The sequence below is a fragment of the Chlamydotis macqueenii genome, chromosome 4 (genome assembly GCF_036417535.1).
Source record: "Chlamydotis macqueenii isolate bChlMac1 chromosome 4, bChlMac1.mat, whole genome shotgun sequence".
Taxonomy (NCBI): domain Eukaryota; kingdom Metazoa; phylum Chordata; class Aves; order Otidiformes; family Otididae; genus Chlamydotis; species Chlamydotis macqueenii.
In genome coordinates, this window is record NC_141559.1 from 57,106,704 (window position 1) to 57,127,088 (window position 20,385).

Consider the following 20,385-nt stretch of genomic DNA (forward strand, 5'->3'; position numbering starts at 1 on the left):
CCAAGAAGTGTCAACAGAAATCCCAAATATTTCCACTATGTTTGGCTTCTGTAGTGCCTCATCATAAATACTATTTGTTTCCTTTCTGTCCTCATTCACACTCTGTTCTACGAATGAGCTTCCCCATGGGTTTACTGCTCCTGAGAGCATTGTGTCGTTGCTGTGATTCAGCTGCTCTCTTCTGCTCCCACTGGGGACGTGACCACAGCAAATCAACAGAGAACTGGCTGCTGGAACCCAACGCAAGCAAAGTAGGGAAAGGGCAGCCGTCCCAAATCTCACATTTCATGTGCTTGCCTGTGTATTATTTTTCGTTCAAACTCTTCCACAAAGAGAAAAGTTTGATTGTGGATGACATTTGCATTTTGAACCAGCCCCTATTTTACCCCCAAGCTCAGGCTATTAGAACTATAGAGATTTCAAGCCACCGTAATGCAGGTGTGAAGGCTGCCGGTGCACTCCTACATTCATCGTATATGGGTGCCGCTTGTTGAGTTGGCTGCTTTCCTTCTCAGAGAAAACCTGGCTTATGGAATAAGAACTCTCTTTTATTTCTCTAAAAAGCCAAGCTGTATGCAACATCACTACAAAATTATGCAAATTACCTTGTCATACATATCAGACTGACGGTTCTAAAGAGACTGGAAATTGCCAAAAGATTTCTACCTCTAGGCAGACAATGCCATTATAATACGGCTTAGAGCCATGTTGCCTTATCTAGCTAAAAACTCACTTTCCTTGTACTACAACTTTCACAGACTTATTTTAAAAGGATGTGCTCAGCTTTGAGAGCTTTTTTGATAATTTTTTTTTGTCTATATATGGTATGCAGTGTTTAGAGTTCCAGACAATGGCATGAAAAACAGTCTAAAGCCACTAGAAGCAACTAGCCATGTACCATTAAAATTGTCAGACTGAACTGTAGGCCATGGCACAGATGGGCTGCCAAATATTTGTCACACAATATTTGTCACAGTACACCAGAGTGTATTTCAGATAGAATTGTTAGTAAATTGAAATAACTAGCCAATCTATTTCATGGAGCTGAATTAAATTATGTTAATTCTTTGCAAGTACAGGATATAAGCTCAAGCTAACCTTACTCTTGTTCGTGTTGCATACAAAATAAACAATTATTCAGCTTAAGCTGATTCTTTCTATTTCAAAGTCTCTTCATTTTAGATATGTACTCCAAAAAGTTGTAGCATGTGTATTTTAGAGCTCCAGGGAAAAATGAGACATACTGAAATACAAGATAAGAGAACCAATCACGTCATAGTTAAGGTTCTACACAGACTTTGGATTATTGGCAATCTCAGTTTGACTTCCCCTTTACTTAGCAGGGAAAAAAGGTCTGGAAGTGAACAGAAGAACATACCAGTGGGTCTTCCCTGTATGTTGGACAGAGGTAGGAAAGAGAAAAGTCTTCACATGGGAAAAAAAAAAGGTTTCTGTGTAAAGTGCACTCTGGTGATATTTCATGACAATATTTGTGAAAAGATGATGCAAAAATTGTCCTCACAATTGAATTTCTGGAAAACATTAATTTTTTATAAGTTGTCATGAAAACCCACTTTGGACTTTTGTGTGGACTGAATATATTCATATATCTATATTTATATCTGTATTATCTATACCTACCTATGTCTATATCAAAGTAAACTGTGCAATCAGTCTGATACACCAGTGTGAGTTTTAGCAGCTTAGATAATTCAATATTCCATTCAATATGACAAAATAAAGCAAAATAAAACAAACTAAAACTGATGATTTCATTAAGGCCTGCAGCAGGATAGTTAACTTACTGTATGAAAGTGTGCAGAAACTCCATTTGTCAATTTGAAAGCACCAGTATTACATTGCAGAAAGATGCCCGACTGAAAATCTAAAGCTGCGATCTACAGGCAGAAGTGAAAGCAAAATAATGAAGCAATTGAACCTGAAAATCTGATTCATATGTTTATCACACTGAAGTGCTATGCTCTTCTTTGAAAACAGTTATGTCTCTATTGATGATTGAGACTGAAAGTTTTTCAGTAGCTACATTTTTAGATTACTTTCAGCTGATAGTGCTCTATTACTGCTATCATCTTTGTTTAGTCATTAGGCAGAGTAAAAAATGTTAGTTCCAGTAACAGATAATGCATAGGTTCTTCTGCTGATGAAGCTGAAATGTTTCTGGTTTTCAGTTGTATCTTGCTGTGACAGGCAGTTTTAAGGCAAGGTGACTTGGTCTGTTGGCTCTGTCTTTTGTATCTTACTTCTTTTATAACAAAAAAAAAGAAACTAACCCAGGTTGCCTGACTTACGCGTTCTCTGGAGTGTTTTCAGCCAGAGAACTGATAAACAGTTGGTGGACTATGTTTAAATCATCTCTAAAGTTTTCATTTTAAGGAGCAAAACCTAACTGTACTTCTGCTTCCTTGTACAAAACTTCCATGAGGAGAAAATCTTCTCAATTTCCATTTACAATAGCTATTTTTTACAGCCAGTGGTGGGTACCTGTGATCAGTAAAGGGCTGCAGGCCCACCCCTGGAGAAGAGCTGAGCTGTGGCACCTGCTGAGGGACGGAGTCCCTCTCTAATCCCTCAGGGGAATGACACCTGTCAGCCACAATGAGCTGAAGAAAACTTCTGAAAACCAGACATTACTCCATAGGCTTGTCCTTTTCCCTACCTCATTCTTTTTATCGCTTTTTTTTTTTTTTTCTTTCTTCTCCACACCACTGCCTGTGTCTCTGCCATGCTTTGGCAGTGAAAGGAGTGAGGTGTTGCCAGTGTGGTGGCTTCAAAATGATGCCGTGGTGTCTCTTGCAGCACCGAAGAGCAAAGTTGCCTGTGTACAGAGGAAAGTGAGTGCCCTGGCAGGGGCTGAGGGCTGCACCCCACTGACAGCAAGCTCAGGGTGAAGGGGGCTGCTTTCGCTGCCCGCAGTGCAGGGAGCAGATGGCAGAGTTGTGTGCGTGGGACATCACCACCCATGCTTTTCTTGATTTGCCTTGGTGTTATTTAACTCAGCTTCATTCCTCCATGTCCCCTGCTGTCAGCTTCACTGCTCCCCCCTGCCAAACTTGCCTCAGATACTGCCGTAATAATGGCAAGATTGTGGGCTTCAGACTGCCACAGGTTATGGCACTGCACGTGTTGTTTCCCTCACTCTTCACTAATGTTGAGAGAACAAGCTGGGAATTAAGCAGCGGCTGATAGTATCTAAGATTCAGATTTACCTTATGTCTTGGACATGGCTCAGGCCATCCAAAGTAAAGCATAAGATAAAAATAAGGAAGATCACGTTACAAAATACAGATGCTGTACTGCAACTGAGCTTTTCTAGTTAAGAGGTAAAAAAAAAAGAGACAAACAACCCATAAATCTCAGGGGCCCCGCACTCGCCTGGAACAGTTGCAGTACATTTATCATTGTTACGTAACCCTAAAAGGATTCATTGGCTCAGTTTTCACTGGCATGAACATTTTAAATGAAAATTAATACACGTATATGTAGATCAGTTCACTGCATGTAACTACGTGGTGGGTAATTCCCAATTGAGGATTTCTTTTTCTCTTTATTGGCTTATTTCTTTTTTTTTTTCCTAATAGCTCAAAAATAGCATGTGGGTTATATAACTAATACATGAAACCAGAAACAAATCCTAGCCTTAGGCATCATGTAAAAGGGATGGCAACTGTCTGCCTTGACTCCCTGGTTGTCAAATCCTGAATAGCATGTTAACTCCTGGACAATTCACAAGCTTGGAAATGTCACAGATACGCGTGAGTCCAAGTTAGTGTCCTGATCAACAATAAGAACATCTCTATAGTAGCCAGATATTTTGTCTGTACAAATTATGCTTTTATACAGGCCACTATATATCACTGCTAAGGTGCTCTAAAGCAATTAGTCAAGGAAACAGGCTATTGTTCTACTGTTTTGCACTAACCAGGCAAGTTCAGAAGGAAAGATTGCTTGGTCACTATGAGACCTCCTACTGCTGTTTCCAGTTCAGGAGGTATTCCCAGGGCCATTTCTCTGCTACAGAAATTTTCTATTTCTGCTATTTCTCTTAGCACTGTCCTCATTTGCACTGATTTTGGATCCCTAGGACATGCAGCCCAGGGTGAAATTTAGAAAAACTGGTCTGTATCTCATAATAGTATCACATCCAAGGGTTTATAAGTGTAGAAAAACATTGCTTTTCTTTATGGATGAGCTCAGAATACCATGTAGCTACCCTTCAGCCTTGGAAAATAACGGAGAATCTAAGAAGTGGTTGAAGGAAAATATAATTGGGTCAAAACATTTCTAAGGAACTTTTAAAGTCTGTCATGGAGGAAAGATACCCCCCTATTGAATCGTCACCTTTTTTGACTGTGACATCTGATTTATTCTTGGATGCATATACGATTTCTTACAGGCTCCTTAAACTGAAAGATCCAATAGAAATCTGTGAGATAACTTGGCTGAAGGTCAATGTATTTATGCCAAAGATAAATTTGTGTATGAAGGGTGCAAAAGAAATAAAGAAGACAGAAGATAAAGGCACTGGAGATCAATTAGCTAATTAATCTTGAAGTAAACATTCTCAGCCTTGCCATATTATTATGTTAAAAAAAAAAAAAGAATACTGCTAGGCTGGTTTCCTTGGAAAAATACATATGGTACAGGTTTTTTTTTCTTCTAATATCAAGTAAGTCTGATTTTCAAAATTGTGTAACATCAAATTTAATATAATGAACTGTCCTGGTTTTGGCAGGGATGGAGTTAACTTTTCCTCTCAGTAGCTGATATGTTTTGGATTTCATGTGTGAAGAATGTTGATAAAACACCCTGATGATACCATTTGTTGTGAATGAGACCAAGGACACCGTCCTGCTTTCCAAGTCTCGCTAATTTGCAGATGCAGGAAGCTGGGAGAAAGACAGACAGAATAATTGATCTAAACTGGCCAAAGAGAGTATTCCATGCCATAAACGTCATGCTCATGGGGGCAGGCGAGGGTGGGTATCTGCCTTCCTGGCATCCATCTTTCCTGCTCGTTTTGCTGGCATCGTTCCCTCTACCTTGCTGGCTCCCTTTTGCTCCTTTGCTTGCTCTGTTTTGTTTCCGTGATCGCTACTCGGGACGGGCTGTATTGGTCATTGGGACATCGGGTGGTGAGAAAACACATATTGTTCACTTTGTATATTTTTTAATATCCTTATATTCTGTTATTATTGTAGTTTCATTTGCTGTTTTAGTAAATTGTCTTCATCTCAACCCATGAGTTCTCCTTCCTTCCCAATTCTCTCCCCCATCCCCCTGGGGAGGGGGAGGGGGAGCAAGAAACTGTGTGGTGATTCGGGCTAAACCATCACATGAACTTAAAAAGAACAGGGAAAAAATTAAAAATATTATTTAGTCCTCCTTATGTTTTTCTCCATGATGTCCTTTCTGAGTTGATTTTTGCCAGCTCTTAAAATGAGTTTACATATTAAAATGGCGTGCTCATAACTGACAATGTATCCGTACTGCTTCTTGAAACATCCTCTAATTGTGCTTAATGCCAGTTATATTGTCAGAAAACAATGTTTGTGACTGTTACGCCTCTAAGAGTATAGCTCAGAAGTTGCTCCCTGCATTCTTCTTGCTCATTGTTGTATGGTGGCTTTTTTTCTTACATACTAGGAATGGAGCAAGAGTGGAACATGGGCTTGTTCTGCAATCAGCAGAGAAATATTTTGAGCCTAAGGGGGAGTTAGGTTTCAAAGTCGCCTCACTGATGTTTCCCAGAGTCACACACTTTCCCTAAGTCACCAACTTAGACTTCAAAGGCAACATAATGATATTAAGCAGAAGAAAGAAAAGGCAGCACATTTTAATCAATAAAAAAGTCTCCTTCCTATGATCTCTTTCAAACATGAGCATTCAGAAGCAGTTATAAAATTGCTTTGAATCCTCTGTTCATTTTGAAGCAGAGGATGGTGATACCTTTCAGTATGCTGAAATTTGCAGAACGAAATTAATTTGGGGAGGATAGTTGACTGCTTTTGGAATAAACATCTGAAAACTTCTTAGTAGCAAATGTACTGCTCAAAGCATGAGTCATAAAGGTAGCATAAAAGGGAGATTTGCAGCCCTCCTGAACAGGTTGGCCAATCTCGTGTTTGAACTCTCCTACATAGGGCAGCCTACATATTTGCTGGATTACCCAGGGTATCTATAGAAACTGTGCACTTGCATCTTCAGATCCAAAAATAAACAAGTAGGACTTCTGGTTTTTACCTGTCCCTTTCAAGAACAGGCAAGAAATAGCTCTTTCTCTGGCCTAAAATAAAACCCCAAATGTTCCTGAACATTCAAAAATGTTCACTTTTAGAGGCCAGTTCCAGGTCATCATAGAGCACTTATGAAAGAGTCCCCCAAGACTTATATGCCAGAAAGAGATAGTTTAATTTTTCTGAATTAAAAATTTTAATCATCCTTTAAATTTACTATAATTTCACCCAGAACTAAAAAATACTTTCCTAATTCAACAATCATTTAGTCAGGATTTTTTTTTTTTTATTTTGAAAATGGGCAAATATAATTCTCTTTTAATTCTTTCTCTTTTGTTGCTATCATCATTATTTTCACGTAATAAGAATATTAAAAACACTTAGGGAACAGTAAAATTCCTGTGGCCATTGCAATGAGACCCAAGTTCCTAAAAGACTTTGGACAGATCAAAATAAGAATCATACAATTACTTAATCATAGACAATTTAAAACACTGGGGTGAGAGGCAGGGTGGAAAAAGAACAGAGCTTGTTTCTAAGCTCCACCACTTACTTAATAATTTGGAGTTTTGCTTCCTTAATAGTCTGGAGTTTTGCTTGATGCCACAGGAAGAGCGCCTGTGTGTACTGTGAAAAATGACAGTAGAGCTCCTTACCCTTGCGATCTAACCATTCTCTCAGAAAACTTTTTATCCTGCCTGCAGGGACTAATTTCAATAGCTCCTATCACCCTAATCCAATAGACTGCTAACTTTTATTACAACACAAAGAATCCTGGAATCAAGATTTTAATTCTTACTTGCCCTGCATCCCCCACATACAACTCTGTGTCCTTATTTTAAACTTCTATCCCATATCATAGAATCATAGAATCATAGAATGGTTAGAGTTGGAAGGGACCTAACCATTCTATGATTCTATCCTTATATCCTTATCCTTATATCCTTTCACAGAGTAAGTTTTACTATAATGAGGTGTGAACGGTGGTGTTGCTCAGGTACTTAAATGATCTTACGCTATGTGACCAATGCACAAGAGATCAAACAGGGGAAAACGTATGTAATCCTGGAAGAAGGCATTTGATGTGTGATAGCCAACAGCTATTTCGTCTACAATATAAAAACAGGATTTGTGCAGAAGTTGTCATACATTCTGAAACTGGGGTTTGGCAAGAATGACAGCACAACTTGCTCAGTCCTGTGAAGCTTAGGCACTTCTGCGTCTGTGCAGAAACAAACCTCCATGTGCATGGGAAACTTTAAATGCACACGCAGCATCACCCTCAGCTCTTAGGTGATGCTGGCATTAGACAGCCACAGCCCAGACCATTGGTCTGCACCACCAAGTTTAGATGTTTTATTCTATGTAAAGCCTTTGCCTTTCCATGGAAGAACAAGAGCCCTTGGCGCTTTCTCCAGTCCTGCTCTCCATTAGTACCCATCAGGGACCTATTTGAGCCACTCCTTTCAGAACCAAGCCCTTGAGTTTCTTTCCTGCGGAAACAGGTGATGGGGCTGGAGAAAAGCAAGTAGATCTCATCCTGATATTAAGTTAGGATACAGCCTAACAGGGTCCCATTCAGATTCGGGAGGTGAGAAATGCTACCAACTTTCACAAAACAGACACCTTCAGTTCCTTAAATTGTCTGGACATGGTCCATATAGTTTCTAAAAATCCTACTTGATGCCTATAAATAAGTATTCTCTATTTAGTATCCTAAAAGTCAGTGTTCAGATTAACTGACTCATTTATTGGAACAATAAATAAGACATATTTTTTTTGTCAGCTATTGAGAGGGCAGAGACTTAGGAAAAAAATGAACACAGAGAAAGAGCCATGAAGCAAAAGGACACAGGATGGCTGTGGGAATTGAAACAATGTACGAGCATGATAAAGTAAAAGAAGTTGCTCTTTCCCAGGAAATGAATTATGGACGTTTTAGGTTTTCATAGATAAAAGTGACAGTGAAAGGGAACTTTTTTTTTTAATTGGCAAAAGAAATTCACAGCCCTTCTATTTTAGTAATTATTTCACCTTTTTCCCATTTGTTTCTGGAAACCTAGTGTATATTTCGTTATGTGGCTGCTCTTTCAGGATCTGCTAAAGGACAAAGTTTGAACAAAAATGGCAGTTTCTTATGCAGGAGGATCTGCTCTGTGAATTACGTCTCAAATGATGATGCCTCAAACTCTGTCATTTGAAATAATGTGCCATTTTTAAGCTCTCAGAATAGATCCATAAAACAATATGCAAGGAAAATTAATCCTAGAAATCAGTATTGTAGTACGTGGTTGTAAAATAAGAAACATATTTGTGTCCAGTCTCTTGATGAATAAGGATTTCAACACTGAAATACTCTGTTTGGATTACAAGATTTTCTTGTTCTCAACATAACAGAGCAGGATATAAATCTGTGAAGCAGCACTAAAAATGTCTTTATCAAACAACTAAAAAGCTGTACCTTATTGCAAGACAAGTGCTAGAATTTCTAAAAGTAATTTCTAGGGAAAACATCAATATTTCCTATTCCTTGCATGTACAGAAACATTTCCCAGCAACCTGTTGTTCCCTGACACTGATTTTGAGTGAGTTATGTGCATACATATTAAATATAAGATTCTTTATTGTGTTAATTTCCATATAATCTTATCATTGAATATTCCTTCCCACCACCTCTTGAGGGTAACAAAAATACTCAGTTCAAAACAGAGGACCCTGGAGTACTTTTGCAAAGGTGGCAGGAGTACAAACACAACAGGGTTAAGGGAGGAAGCATTGAGTTGCTGGTCAGAGGGGAGGAAGTCTACGGGATCTAAATGTAAGGCTTCTTCCAAAGGCTGCAACATTCTGCTCAGGGAAAGGACCAACCCTTCAGATTGTGCTTCTTCCCAGCCTTCCCAGAAGAGTGACGCAGTCCTCTCGTCTCCATAGTCCCTGCTTTCTTTCAAGTCTCACTCCAGTCTCAGTCTGATCTAATTTCTAATCCATCAATAGAGTACTGACATCTAGGAAGATTTTAAGCTACAGTTTTCAAGTGCCCATTAAAAATGCCCATTAATGTTAAGAGATTACATCTGTATAAAAGCTTTCACTCTTTTATCAAGACTTGCTACTATGACTCATCAGTACTGTGGCAAGTAAGACTTTGAAATACTTTCCTAGGCTTTTCAGGTTTTTAAAACATGCATATAAATAAACAGTAGGATGTCAACAAACATATCTGATTAATTTCAGGTAGAAATTAAACACTTTGAAATGCTGACATTTTTTTGCTGTTCATTTGCCCAACTTTTGGATCCTATCCAAGTGGGAGGAGTGAATAGCTTTTGCAAAGCAGCTAAATTCCTTTCAAGGACAAGAGAAAGAAGAGAGGACCTCTCAGGGGAGTTTCAGATTAGCTACGGGATTCTTCTCATGTGTGGCTGGATTTGGACTGATAGGGAATTCCAAACACCTACATCCATAGGAAGTTCAGTGCTCCAAACCATCCTGTGAGGGCAGGCACCTCAAAAATACACATGGCTCTCAAAGAGAAAATCAAAAAAGTCTGCAAATAGAGAGAAACAAAGACCCTTTCCTTGAAACATACACTAAATTTTAAGGTAATTGGAAATATCAAGTGGAAAATGTTACGTGTGTGTAAGGTTTAGGCAACTGTTAGAATAGGTAGCACTGTGAAGTGAAAGGACTGGCTCATTCTAGGATTTAGGAGAACTACCAGGTGTTCAAACAATTTAGCTAGGCAGGAATGTTCTCAGCATTTCTGAGCATCTGCATCCCTAATTTCTGAACTGAATATCAAAAGCTATGGATGTTTAGAGGACGATGCTGCATTTTACAGAGAGTCTGTCAACACTTGCATCTATCCTGCTCTGAAATATAATACCTGTTTTCTTATCCCATGCATGTGTGGAAGAGATGCTAATAAAATATTTCTCATTGGTACTTGCTTTACTTGGTAAAAAGTCAATAACATTGTATTTACAAAATTATTTGAATACAAATATTTTTTTCCTTTCACAATACTGTCTTGTATGTCTTATCTCCCATCCTTATGTATAGGAGAAAAAAAAATAGATGGAAGATGGAAAAAATTGCCCACACTGAATTACTAAGATTTTTCTGAAACCAAGCAAACTGGAAAACCTTGAAAGAGATTGTATTTGAGATAATATATATTATAGAAAGCTTGTACACATAAGCAACAAATGGCACATTGAATTCTAAAATGATTTTGCATGTTGAATGTTCATATTTGCCTGAATGGCACCAGAACAGAAAGTCAAAAGTTTTATCAGTGTTCTGCTTTGATGCTTTTGAAGAAGTTTGTTGATTCCCTGCCAGAAGAAATAGCCATGCTGCTCATGTTTGAAAACATCTTACTTCAAAAGATGAAAGTATTTCTAAACTGTTATTTGTCTATACAGGAGAACAAAGGTCCAACAATTAAAAGACTTCAAATGAGCTTTAATGAATTTAATTCCCTTTGCCAAGAAACTTAGCAACACTGAGTCTGCTATTTCAGTAGAAAGAACTTGACAAAAACATGACATCTCTATAAAAGCTAAAAAAGTTTATATGGTTTTAGTTTATTTAACACATAAATGTCATTCTAGGTGTCCCTAGAGAAGGATTAACAAATTGTAATATAACATTGTGGCAATCTAAAGGTAAAGCAACAAAAGAAAAGGATTAGATGCCAAATCAGTTGTCCAGTCTGATATGTAATGATGGAAGAAAGCCATATCATGCTTTTGGAGTATAAATAAAGCAATTGTTTGAACAGAAATATCCACAAAAGTAAATTCCTCTTACCTCATGGATGAATCTGTTAATTAACAAAATAGGCTTTCTATTGAAAGATGTTCCTTGATTATGTCTCATATTATTTCCTCTGCTAAAATCAGCAGAAAGGGAAGCAGAATTCAGTGGGGAACCTGAGCAGGGAATGTAAAAAGGCATGAGAAGTAGCTTTGCAGTGTAACATTATCTTTCATTTGCTCTAAGGAAAAATGTGCTTTTGCAATCAAATTCTTAAGAATTTTATTTTCTGTGTGAGAAGAATCCCACTGCAGACAGGAGGGGTATGACCAGAAAATACAGTGATTAAGGAATTCTGTAACTCTGACAAGGTAGAAATTTGTCTGCATAGCTCCTGAAAGATCACTTTTTACAATGCAAAAATATGAGAATTAAAGTTCCAAGGTCACCATATTTTCATTGCAGATGCACTACTGCAGACCTTTTCAGGAAAATGAATGAAATCAATACTCTGTTGTCCATTTCTGATTCACTGGCAAATTCTCTCTGTGGTATATCTCAGAAAAAGCAGCCGTTAGTCCCAAGCCAGAAAATACATTAGAAGATGCTGCAGCTCCCTTCTCTTGCTGGGTGTGCATCATGCGCCCATACCAGAATGGACTGCAGAGATGGCTGATGTACCTATGTCACTAGTTGCTCACCATAGAAACAGTCACTGAAAGTTAATCACAAAAATCCCATGGAAGTAAAAAGAACAGATTTATTTCACAGGGAATTTAGCTTTCTGCAGCAGGATTACATTCACAACAGCTGGCCTTCCTAACAAAGACTGCAACTTCTTGATAACTGACTGCATCTAATGAGGATGGACAGTCATCAAGGAGCAACACGGCTCTGATGAATGCAAACAGTAAGTTTCCAATTAATACATCATTCAGAATCGGTAAATATGATAATTCCCTCTTGCTTCAGGGGAAAGTTCATTATTTTGAAACTATCTTGAATATAGACTGTTATTTGCTGGTCTTCCATGCTGAGTATAGCGTTTTGTATGGATTTCAGAAGTGCACCGATGGCTTTGTGCACATAGACACACATGCTCACACACACATTCCTATTAATAGCAGCAGCATTCTTTAGAGCTAGTCAGGTATTATGTACATAAACCTTTTTTTGGTTCATCAGAAAATGCTAATTATTGAAATTAGATGTTTTAGAGAAAGACTTCTCTGTACAATTTCTTTTAAAAGTAAATTTTGAAGCCTTTTGGTTTTAAATTTTGAAAGCAAACAAAACCCCCTCTTTGTCTTTCTAAAAAGTATTTATAAATCATTACATAGTAAACTAACACAGGAATGAAAAGAATTTCACTGAATTTTGGATATGGTTCTAAATACAGTTACTTACAAAGGTTGAATTCCTAGATATTTGTCCATGAGATCTGATTTTCAGGTTCAGGCTTGACTAACCAAGCAAAGCATTTGTAGGTACACCCAAGCATCTATTCCAGTTTCTGTGAGCTGTTTCAGCAAGAGTGCTGTGGAATGAACTTTTGGATAACATTGTCTAATTGTTTTCTTGATGCGCATTTTGCAGTTGTATTGGTTATATAATTTTATAAAATTAATTAAAAATAAATCCTTCCTATTACTCTACCTAGGCTTTCAATATTTTTTACATGAGGAAAATATTTTTCATTAAAACAACAGATAAGACAATAAAATGTTGATAAAATCAAAGAATTGCAAGTTCTACAGAGAACATATTTTCTGTTGAAAATTCATTTTGATCAGGTTCTGCTATATGTCATGAGACAGAAACTAATGTAATTTTTGATGTTTTCTTTCCATACTTTATATAGATTTGAAGATGTATGATAGTAAAATCTGTTTCCAAGCAAAGAGTTAGCCATGGTTTATAATCTTGAGTATACTGGGAAGGATTATCACTGACTTATCCCTCCTTAAAACTCCATTGTGAGGAAGTACAGAGCGTTATTAGTCTTGTGTTTTTTTACATCAACATTGGTATAGAAGTCTTCCATGAGTTAAAATGAAACCCAGAACGCTAATACTTCATTTTTTTTGTGAACTGTGATTTCCATTCAGAACTCCTTGATGGCAATATCAAAGGAACAGTTTGAAGAGGCATTCATGAAGACTCATCCCAATCACACAAGTGAAAGACTTTACAAGATTTTTCTCAGTGTAATCTTTGTTGAGCTCTTGCCACCAGCCCTGCACACTATTCATTTCAGTTAGGTGCTTTGTGCTCTAGGGAATGCTCCTCAGCATAGGAACAAGAATGGTGGTACGGATTAGGATTCAGCAGATAGGTAGAAATTAGTTAGGGGAAACTCCTAACATCTGTCTGAATCAGTCTTGTCAGTATCTAGGAATACTTTTGGGTTCTGCAGAGTGATCACTAATGTATATCATTATAAAATGTAAAAAAAAACCACCTCAGACAAACAAACAAACAAAAAAACCCAACTCAAACCCAAACACTTTTTATTTTTCTGGTTTGTTCCTCTTACACTACTCCTAGGTCAAGAAACCTCTAGTTTAAGTGTTAATTTTCATTGTGCAACTAGAAAAGGACTTTGAGGCACTTCTTCCTCATTTACCAGCTGTCATAATACTGAAATTTGCTTGGAAAATATGGAACAGTTGTATTCATGCCCTCTTTTTCCCTCCGTATGAGCAATGGTACCTATGTCTGCCAAGCAATGAAGGGAATCTGAGTAGAGACAATTCATCTGAAGAACTCAGTTTAGAGAATGCATTCTCTTACCTAGAAGACAATGCCGAGACAAGATGGTAGTGGGAGCATGCTGGATCCTGGTAACCCAGGCTGCTGCTCAAGTCCAGATACAGTAACAGATCCTACAGGGTATTTCTTCAGCAAATGAGAATGAAAAGAGAAAAGGACAGAACACACATGACTGTGGGTCAAAAGTCCACTTGGCTTTCATCATGAGCTCCCTGAAGAAAATCTTCAAGAACAGGAGCTATTGTAGAAACTCTGTTAGGGAGCTCCTTCCCTCTGACTGCTCAAAAGCCTCCCTCTGTAGGGCAAAGTCTGGCTTTCCTCAGGAGAAGGGAGCTGCAAAAATGCCAACACCACTGTTTCCTTGCTACCTGTCCTAAGTCAGAGCCTTCTTCTCCTTCCTCCTCAAGAAAGCCTGATGGATCACATTTAACCTGAGCAGTATTGTTCACTCTGGAGTAACACAGTCATTATCTTCATGTTCTGCTAGCAAGAGCTCAGCAGAGGTGACCAACCTGGTGGCATAGGATGACATTCCCAGTCTGGACTAGTTACGGCCTTAATGAATTCTTTTTACCTCTTTGTGAATGGAAAAAAAACTGAGGCAAAAGTAAGGGGTCATTCCATACTTGCAAGCAATTTCAAATAAAACTTGCAGCTAGCTTGTCATATATTTCTTAAAATGTCTATAAAGATAAACCCCAAAATCTCTTCAAAGACATTCAGGTATCTTATGTAGCCCCTTATTGAGCCCATCCTAAGTGCTAGAATCAATAATGCTCAGCCCACCGAGAGCACCCTCAGTTCTTTTAGGAAAGTACTCTAGCTTATAGTGGAAAGCTGGTAATCAGGATATGAGGAAATTAGAGTTAATTTTAGCAGTCAGATTCCCTAGCAGAGTTCCACTGACTGCAATAGGTACTTTGCTTTTTATATGCTTTCAGGATCTGGTTTTCTCTCACTCTGAGCTGCATTTTCAAGGGAGTTTTCTGCAAACTCTTTTCTCCTGATTAGTCCGTAAAGGTAAATTGGGCTTCAGTACAAGTGTTTTGAAAATCAGCATGGGGCATGCATGAGTGATCTATTTTTCATTCAATTAGGGAAAATAAGATGTGTCTTAGACTTCCTACTGAGCCTACAAACTACCTCCCACTCATAGTTGGATTCTTTATTACTTCAGCTGTACTTCCTCCATTAACTCCATCCTCTTTGCAGTTCCGTGTAATTTGTGTAATTCACAACACACTGAAAAAAAAAATGACAGGTATGGAAAATCTGTTTTCTGTTCAAAGTTCTCACATTATAAAGAATTGCAAAATCCATAGGAAGGAGCTCTGCAATAGTTCCAGGTCAGCCAAGCACAGGTGGCCTAGCACTGTACATAGTCTTTAGGTTCCTCCTTGAGTTTTGAGACTTGTGTATTATACTCAGTTCTTCAGCTTGCTTTTCTTCTTGAGCTTCCTTTTTATATTTGATGAGAAATGTATTACAGTGTTTTTAGTACAGTCTCATGCTCTCGAGCAGCTTTGCTGGTGTGTGTATGGTGAGGGGGAAGTTTGCATGGGATAAAATTAGTAGATTTGCAGTTCCTGATTTCCCACCAGATACATTGCTATGATTCTGGACTGTCACATAGGATCACCTAAAAACAGTTTGGTTGATTTTTCCTTAGTAAAATCCTTTGAGTAGAGCTGCAGAAGCTGAGAAAGTCATAGTGTTTCTTTATATTTCCTGCAGTAAGTGTGTCCGAACACTGAAGCCCATGTCAGCAATAGGAATCTTCCATATCATTTTCCCTACCCTGTAACAGCAAACTTCATTAGCTTTTTCTGTTTGGTTGGGGTTTTTTCCAGCTTGTACTTCAATCTTTTAATATCTGATCCCAAACAAAATGAACAGAGTTTGCTATCCGAGATTATTCTTGAGGCTTCAGCCTAACACATTTATTTCCAATAGATTTTACATCCTGTCTTTTACAGGCAGTTCAATATAACCTAGAGTGTAATCTATAATGGCAAATACCAAAGGTAAATACACATAATTTCAAAATACACGTGAGACCTGCAGTTAGGGAAGAACAACTTTTTTTTTTTTTAATAACTTTTCCTCTCCTCCTTAATTTAATTTTAGTTCCTGTATTTTTTCCTAAAACTTAATGAAACAATGTTTTGTACTTTATTTAAAAAAATTAAAAAATCACCATCATATATGACACTGCTTATCTACTGTTTTGCCAAAAAGGAACTTGAAGAAAATTGCATGATGTTCTGTTACATTGGCTTCTTTTGAAACTCTTATTCTTAGTTTTACCTGAGCTGCACATGCAGTTCTGCAAAATTAAAAATTATATACTTTATTTTCCCAGGTTTCATACACTTTTTGATTCCTATCACAATAAAAACCTTATTTGCATTAACTTCATCTAGTTCGATTCCATAAAATACTATCAACACAGTGGGAGTCAACCTGAAAGCAAGAAAATATCAACTGAGAAAAAAATTACAATTTATCAATTACCATTGTAGTTCTGAAGCATTTCCTCTCTTCTCTCTCATAGTCCTAGGGTAATGATAATATTTTATAATAAAGAAACGGGTAAAAAGCAAGTGCAATCATCTTCAGATACCATGGATGTTCACAAAAATGAGATTGCTGCTGAAAGGAATAAAGACATTCCAGAATTTTACAGTATGTTGGGAGGAAATCATTCAACTTCTTAGGCTTCATATAAAAAAACTTGCATTATATTCATTTTCCATACACACAAGAAATTCTTCTGAGTTTAATAGCATTTCAGTTAATAGAATCATAATATCATTTGAGAGGAATGAAAGCTTCCAAATAAATCTATTTCAGGTCTAGTCGTTGGCTGAAAGACTCTTAGAACTACATTTAATCTCCTTTATTTCAATACTACGGGTTATTATGGTTGTTCTTGTCTGGAATTAAGACTTGTCCGTGTTGCAAGTGTTATTTGTTTTATCAGAAGACTTAAACCAGCAGTTTGATATTAAGTGTAAGTGTAAAAAGCTGCAGAATTTTTTTTTAAGTTGAATGTGTCTTACAAGAAAATAATTTAAAAAAAAATATTTTCTAAACTTAACAAAAAAGATAGGGAGATTTTAGATGTTTAAAGCTAAAGCCCATCACATTTTACCACGGTCAAGTAAGTTACTGTTTCCTCATTTGCACCTTGGTCCATATTGTGGTCTTTCCACATTCCATTTCTTATTTCTGGAAGTATGGAGTATTCCAGATTTTCGTGTTTTAAGTGATGTGAGACTTTTTTCAGGGTTGAACCTGCAGCCCTCCTGACCCACTCTGCATGTAAGCAGCACAGACAGCAACTTGAGTGCAAAGGGACCAGATGCCAAGTGCTCTCTAAAGAGGGAAAAGCTGAAAGCTCATGAGAACATCTTGGTTTCTTATCTGGAAGCAGAGTTTTGAGAGACAGGCTGAGATGGAAGTCAACCTGGTATTTTTCAGGAATATGGCAGCAAGGTAGGGTTTTGAGGATGGTCTTAAGTTAACCCAAGCTCTCTGTGTAGACATGACTTTAAGACACTGGAATCTGAATGCATGGGGAGAGTGCTAACTCACTCCAAGAAACTCACTGTATTGTGAGTTCTTTAAACGTCTTAAATCCTTAAGGTTTAAACTTCAACTAGCTTAAATTCTTATGCACCGTGAATTGCAAATGCTGTTTAGTCAGAGGCAAAAGGAGAGTCAAGGAAAGCTTGCCACAAGAACTACTTCCCCTCTGGCAATTCTGCCAAATTTTAATGGGTCTGATACAATGGAAAGGGAAGCCAAAGAAGCTTCACTTTATGTTTGTTTTATCAAAGAGAAACTTGAGAGTCAAGTTAAAAGGTGAGTTATGCCATGTATGGAGGTCTAGACACCTGTTAGCACCACCCAGTACTCTGAAATAGGGCACTGGATTTGTGTGTACCTTCTGCCAGGTGTCACTCATTACATGATAAACAGCTTTGGCCTTGGAGTGAAGGAATTAGAAAGCTGGAGAGGATTCGGGGCTCAGTTTTCTAAGATCCACTGAGATGAGCAAAATTCAGTCAGATGCATCTTGTCTATTTTTTGAGATACTAGTTTAGCCATTGCAGCGACGCTTCTGTGCTCTTACTCATGACTTACACGGCGTGAATGAAGAATCACCCATCCTTTATGCTCACCGAGAAAAAATGCAAATACAGAGAAGTTTGCCACAGCATGACCATTAACTTAGAAGGACAGGAACAGCACTCTTGGAGCTATAAAACAAACAGCAGAATTTTTACCTCTTCCAAGAGAACTGTTTTTCACAACTCAGTTTATTTTATTTTTCTGAAGTCTCAGTCATTATATTTCTCCCCATCACAAAACTGTCAGTTACGTTTCTCTTCTCTGGTTCAAGTGGTTCATGACTCATTCCCTTATTGTTGTATGCTATACTGTAATTGTTATTTCTATTATCTGGTATATGAGTCATATTCTTTGCAGCTGTTTGTTACAAAGCATGATTCTCACTTCTCTTAACATCTGAGTCCCTTCTGCACAGATGATGATCATATTTTATATCCACCGAATGTGATTTATTTCCATCTCGAGCATGTACTGCAGTGTTTTTTACTATAAACTGAGCACTACAAGCATCACCGGTACATCATGAGTCTTTCCTGAAGTTTTATTCTATGTAGGCCTGATCTATCTGCTTTCCTGACCCATTTTGTCTTGGCCATTTGGCAGAAACTTTGGACTTGTCTCATTTTCTGGCATCATGTCTAAAAATCACCAAGAAAACAGTTTTCTTTAAATTAACTCTCTCTCTTTTGCATATAACAAATTAGGTAGCAGAACAGCGAGTGAAATCCTTGCATCAATAGAAGGATTTTATTGTTGACTTAATCTGCGAAGCCACCTAAAGTCCAAATGCCTTCATTTAACTGTGGCTAGCTGCTAACCACAGTTAGCTACAGGACAGTGGTATTTCCTGAATGTATCCGTCACTTGTGAATCTCATACTATGCTGTGCTATACTTGACATCGGAGTTAGCAAATATGACGGGTAAAAGCCATCCTGTGGAGAAAGGCCAAGAAAAGTTCCATGTTCCATTACAATCCCATTGAAATATTTAGAATATTAGGATGGAAGTATTACAGATGTTTTATTAAGATTTTGTTTACAAGAAAATATTTTACATTCACCCATGGAAGTCTCAGGGTACTCATAAGAAATGAATATGCATACCATCACCATAATCCAATAAGTAAACCAATGCAAAAGCAAAAATAAGTAAACTCAATAAGCAAAATAAGTAAACCTAATGTTTAGCTGAGCTTTTGTCTCTTGTTCATGAACTTTTTTTTCCAATTTTAGTTAGTGTATTTCTATTCTATATTTTACCCTTAGTAAGTTTGCAGATGATACCAAGCTGGGCAGGAGTGTTGATCTGCTTGAGGGTAGGAAGGCTCTGCAGAGGGATCTGGATAGGCTGGATTGATGGGCCAAGGCCAACTGTACAGGACTCAACAAGGCTCAGTGTCGGGTCCTGCACTTGGGTTACAACAGCCCCCATGCAAAGCTACAGGCTTGGGAAAGAGTGACAGGTAAGTGGAAAAGGACCTGAGGGTGTTGATCGACAGTCAGATGAATACAAGCCAGCAGTGCGCCTAGGAGGCCAAGAAGGCCAATAGCATCATGGCTTGTATCAGAAATGGTGTGGCCCACTAGGATTAGGGAAGTGGCTGTTCCCCTGTACTCAGCAGTGGTGAGGCTGCACTTTGAAAACTGTTCAGTTTTGGGCCCCTCTCTACAAGAAAGACACTGAGGTGCTGGAGAGCCTCCAAAGAAGAGCAACGAGCTGGTGAATGGTCTAGAGAATAAGTTTTATGAAGAGCAGCTAAGGGAATGGGGGTTGTTTATTTTGGAAAAGAGGAGGCTGAGGGGAGACTTTGTTGCTCTCTACAACTACCTGAAAGGAGGTGGTAGTGAGGTGAATGTATGTCTCTTCCTGGGTAACGAGTGATAGGACAAGAGGAAATGGCCTCAAGTTGCCCCAGTGGAGGTTTAAATTGGATATTAATAAAAAATCTATTCACCAAAAGGGTTATTGTTGGATACCTGGAGTACCAGGGGCACTTAGTGAACAATCCAGACCGAATGGAATTGTTATGTTTGTGAGCAGCAGGCCTCAAGGACATCACTGAAGCCGCTTGTGAGAAAGTACTGAAGCTGCCTGTAAGAAAGTACTGAAGCCACCTGTGAGAAAATAATGAGGCCGCCTGTGAGAAAGTAATGAAGCTTCCTGTGAGAAAGTAAACGAAGCAACCTTGAGAAGAAGGAAAACAGCTGGCATACGTGACTGGGGGCTGAACGTGAAGCAGGGTGCAGGTGGAGAGAGCCGTGCGCGTGAACATAGAGACTTAACGAATCATATTTTAGCTAGGAGCACGTGCATGATATAGTTAACCAATTAGTAGAGAGCTTGCGCATGATACGGAATTAGAAGGGCTATATTAACCGGGATGTATCAACAATAAATTGGCATTTGCTTGATCATATTGGTCGTCAGCAGTGTCCGTTACTTCCGCGTCAACAGGTTAT